Raw genomic sequence first — 5369 nt, forward strand, 5'->3', positions numbered from 1 at the left:
ATCTTTCTATATACCGTGTATAAGACTAAAGTTTCTTCTGGCTTCTAATAGTCAATTTTTGGGAAGTTTTATTCACTGATACTCATTAATATTAGTAAACAATGTTTAATATTTAATTAATATTTAATTAGAATTATATTTAATTATATTTAAAAATATAAATATATTTAATTATATTAATTAGAATTAATTAATATTTAGTAATATTAATGAGTATCAGTGAATAAAATTTGTCCAAAAAATAGACTGTTAGAAGCCAGAAGAAACTTTAGTCTTATACACGGTATATAGAAAGATTACATGCAAGGATTTTGTTGCATTTGATCTAAATCTTGAAAAAAATTAATAGATAACATTGTTCAATCTTAAAGAAATGTTTCCTGAGCATTTATTATGTACCAGCAGTCACTGTTGGACTCCGACAATGGTTCTAGTTTAGTCTACCAATAGTAAGGGAACAATATGCTAATAGGCAAACGCTCATGAAAGAGAGTTTCAGATAAATAGTTGAGTGTGTGAAGGGTGGTGGTGAAGATACTGTAGCAGCAGCTAAAGCACATTGAGAGAATGTATTGGGACTTGGGGGCCTAGGGGTGGTATATGGGAGCCTCAGTTGGCCTGATAAGACCTTTACATCAGTGACAAGGGGCAGTCTCTGTAGGTTTTTGAAAGGCACAGTAATGTGGCTGAGTCTGAGTTTTTGGAAGAGTACTCTGGGAATACAAAATAATAATAATAATAACTGATGTTTATTAAATGTCCACTATGTGCCAAGAATGGATGGTTCTCAGGCCTCTGCAATAATCCTACAGGATGGATACTAATGTTATCATTTCCATTTTATAGTCAAGGACACTGAGACACAGAAAGACTTAATTTGCTCAAGATCACGTAGCTGATCATGTTGAAAAAGCTTCAGAGTCCTTTTTTCCCTAAGCTTTTTGTTTTTTTGACCTTGGACAGTTTTTGAGTCTTTATTGAATTTGTTACAATGTTGCTTCTGTTTTATGTTTTGGTTTTGTTGATGCATGTGGGATTTTAGCTCTTCTACCAAGAATTGGACCGCCAGGGAAGTCCTAGGGCCTTTCTTGTTAAGTACTAATCTATATCCCTTTCAATTATACCACAAAAACTACTTATAGTTTGGTTAAGGAGTTAAAGTTAGCACACTCAACACAGAAGACAGTTATACAGCCTCTAATAGAGTACTGAATTTTGTGAGTACACTTCACCTAAATTCTTTCCTTAGCTGGTCATGAGAGGAAAAATTTAATCATATTGTTTGTTCCATTTTTACCTTTTTATGGCCTAAAGAACACAATAGAGACAATAGAAAAAAAAGAAAGAAACACCCAGTTTCACATTTATTGGAGAAAATAGAATGTTTTCCACTTTTAATTTAAAACCCAAGCAAGTGGAATTTATTACATGTGCTTTCATTCTCCACCTCTCAGTGCAGGTGGCTCCCATTCTCAGGTCTTACTACCTACCTCTCACCAGAGAAGCGAGGTCCCCACCCTTGCCACGTTGATATGAATTTTCAGTATTCCAGCCAGCTAGGTCCTGGTTGTTCTAAAAGCAGTTTGGTTTCAGATGGGAAAAGCAATTTTCTGCAGAGAGGATCTGGTTTATTTTTCTAAAACACACACACACACACACACACAACAACAACTAATCTATCCACTCTTAACCCTGGCAGATGCCTCCTCCCATGATATGGAGACATTTCTTGTTGCTTCCTCCTTCACATCATTGCACTTCTGAATAAGTTGAGCAGGGTAATTAAAAAAAAATTGCTGAGGCAGTTGCTGAGCGTGAGTAGCATGAGCGTGGACAGGCCTGCTGGCTAACCTACATCAGTGTCCTCTCCAGGCTGCCAGGCTGGCCTTTCTGGTCCTGCTTCCTTCTTCCTGCTTCCTTGGGGCTTTTGAATCAGATACAGGTGGCCTTTGCACACTGGGCGCTGTGAGCTGGAGCGCCCTCTCAGGAGGCCACGTGTGCTGAGTGGAGTTGTGTTTACTTGCCCTTGGGAGTTGCTGCTGTTGCCAGGGGCTTTGTGGCCTGGGGAGGGCAGTGGGGAGTCCAGCCTTTTGTTATCACCTGATTCCTGACCCATTTACCACATCTGCTGGATGGCAGGTCGGCTGCCTTCCCTCACCCACCGAGGCCTGGATTATACAAAAGGGACATGTGTGAAGCAGGGCACACTCCTTAACCCACCTCCCCCTCTGTATTACCCTTTACAGATTAGGGGTAGACCGAGTAACCCATCTTTCCCTATTTTTTTCCCTATATATTTATCCCCATATATTTTTTCCCTATATATTTATCAGGGTGGGTCTTATTTGTAAAAGCTCACAGGTGACCACAAATTGCACTTAAACTGCTGAGCATGGTGAGAAAGGCCCCAGTCAAGTAGACACGCTCTCACTCTTCTTTCTGTAACTTACAAATTGTGTGGTTTTGCTAATTAGGCAGCTTCTGCAATCAGGCAAATGGTGTGCCTTTTCAGAGGGAAGTGTGGTCTGCCTTTTCTGTTTAGACATAGAGATGACTCAGGAGTGCACTGGAGCTTGCTGCATGGAAATTTCTGATAAGAGGAGAGCTAGTGGGAAATTTGGAGGTGACTGTGTGACCCCTCACCCTGGTAATTATGGTAGGTACTTTTACCTTTAGAAAGTACTTTTGTTTCTGAGGTAGTTTCCACATGCTCAGGCTTCTTTTGAGTAACTAGGGGTCATTTAAGGCAAGTGTTTCTTGAACAACTGCCACAGACTTTGGCTTCCCTAGTGGTGCAGTGGTAATGCAAGAGACAGAAGAGATGCAGGTTTGATCCCTGGGTTGGGAAGATCCCTTGGAGAAAGAAATGGCAACCGGCTCCAGCCTGGAAATCCCTTGGACAGAGGAGCCTGGTGGGCTACAGTCCACAGGGTCACAAAAGTGTCAGATACAACTGAAGTGGCTAAACAGCCACCACCAGACTTAGTACTGTTTGGAGTAGGTATATGCATTTGCATTATTTTTTGTATCCATACTTAGTTCATATTTCTCTAGTGTTCATTGTGTACCAGGTACTATTCTCTGCACTTGATGTATTTTAATTCTCTTAATTCTCATAATGTTTCCTATAAGGTAGCTGTTTACAGATGACAAAACTAAAGTACAGAGAAGCCAAGTTACTTGTCATTAGTAGCGTTTAAGATGGCTCTGGTGATCCCTCTTCCTGGTATATGCCCTCAGTATAATCATGAGAGCCAAATGTGCTAACTCACCTTATTTATTTATTTTTAATTGACATACAGTTGATTTACAATGTTGGGTTAGTTTCAGGTGTACAACAAAGTGATACATTCCTTTCAGGTTCTTTTGCATCATAGATTATTACAAGGTATTGAATACAGTTCCTTGTGCTATACAGTAGGAATTTGTTGGTTATCTGTTTTATATATAGTAGTGTGTATCTGTTAATCCCAAACTCCTAATTTATCCCCTCCCGCCTTTAAATGAATAGATGTGGCCAAAGTGATAGAATGCCTCTTCTGAGATTAGGTTACAAAAGACTACAACTTCTGTTTTGCTCTGTCTTCCTCCCTCCGAGCCCTCTATGTGTGTGAAGCCAGCTGCCATGTTACGAGTAGCCCTATGACTATGAAAAGCCTCACACCACTAGGAACTGCTGTCTCTGGCCAACAGCCAGCAAAGATTCCAGGCCTGGCTGACAATTTGATTGTGTTTGTGAGACCCTGAACCAAAGGATCCAGCTGAGCTAATGCATGCAAACTGTGAGACAGTTTTAAAACAATGCCAGTTTTAAGTCACTAGGTTTGGGGCAGTTCATTATATGGCAGCACTATATAACTAATACACTTGTCCAAGGTCCAAAAGCTTGTGTGTCAAAAGAAATGCAATATACAGACCCTCTACCTTGTTTCTCTTAAATTGTGTGTACTGTGATGCTTCTCAGATATATAGAAACAAACCTAGGAATAAGATTTTTATGATTATTATATGTATTATTATACACAGCTGTAAACATTTTTTAATGAAATACTAAAAGATATCTAGAATTCATGTTTTTATTTTGACTTAAATTTGTGTTTTTAACATGTGACCAAAGATGTGCTGCAGTGAAATCATCACTTAGTTTGGAACAACTTCAATATCCATCAACAGGAAAACAAATTATGTAAAGCCATCCTACAGAATCTCTGAAATTTGGAAAAGATCTCTAAGATAAATTTCTATGTGAAAAAGCAAACTGTAACCAAGAAACTCCCAAATGATCCCTGTAAAAGGAACTGAGCAAAACAAGAATACTTTATATATACAAAAGGGCATAGAAAGGTCTGGAAGGAGACGGTGAACTGATGACCATGATGGAAGAGTGGGTATGGGTATGGGGAGCTATGCTTTGTATTTTCTATATTTCTGTAGTTTCTTTTTTCCTTTTGTCTTTCTTATCTTTCTCTCTTCTCCCTCCTCTTGCCCCCCCTCCTTTTTTTTGCAATAAGGATTTATTCATGTGTTACAAGTGTAATTTTTTTAAAAAGTGTTGTCTTTGCCTTCTAGGGTTATTTTAGTGTGTAATTTATTTAGCTGTAGGGTTAGTTCCAAAATAAGTGATCCATAAAGGATCAGTCAGTCAGCCGGAGAAGGTGGTCCCTGCGCTGCCGTACCGCCGTGGGAAGGACCAGGAGCTTTGATCAGGGCTTCGGGTCTGGGAGATGTCTTGCTGAAATTGGTATTCTAGTAAGAGTAACTCAAAGGCCGTGTGTGTGTAGAGCTTGGAGACCTACGGGAGAAGGAAATAGACAGGCTGGGGGGCCTGGTGCTCAGAGGGAGGCTTCCTGGGACCAGCAGAAATTAAGTCCTGTGACAGAGGTGAGGGTGGAATTGTGAGCCAAGTAGTCATGGTCACTGGCCAGCTGACCAGGTGCAAAGATTTATTTTGGTCAATAGTGTCATGTTTGGATGCCAAGGGTAAAATCCAACCCAAGCTTGACTTCTTGGGGAGTTAGTAGCTCAGAGGGGAATAATATTAGTGGTGGCTCATTCTTGTGTACATGATGCTACTGTACATGCCACACCCATCTAAGGACAGAATGTTTAACCCTCATAATAACCTTATGAGGCGTGTACCATAATCCTATTTCATAAATGAAGAAAGTAAAGATCTTGGAGGTTTAGTAAAGATCTAAAGTATCTTCAGTGTCTTAGTCATAAAGCTGGTACGTGGCAGAACTAGGGTTTGGCAGGTGGTTTTGTTTTTTTGGGGAGAAGGAAATGGCAACCCACTCCAGTACTCTTGCCTGGAAAATCTCATGGACAGAGGAGCGTTGTAGGCTCCAGTCCATGGGGTCGCAAAGAGT

Source organism: Bison bison, unplaced genomic scaffold, assembly GCF_000754665.1.
Source record: "Bison bison bison isolate TAMUID 2011002044 unplaced genomic scaffold, Bison_UMD1.0 scf7180017864042, whole genome shotgun sequence".
Classification (NCBI taxonomy): Eukaryota; Metazoa; Chordata; class Mammalia; order Artiodactyla; family Bovidae; genus Bison; species Bison bison.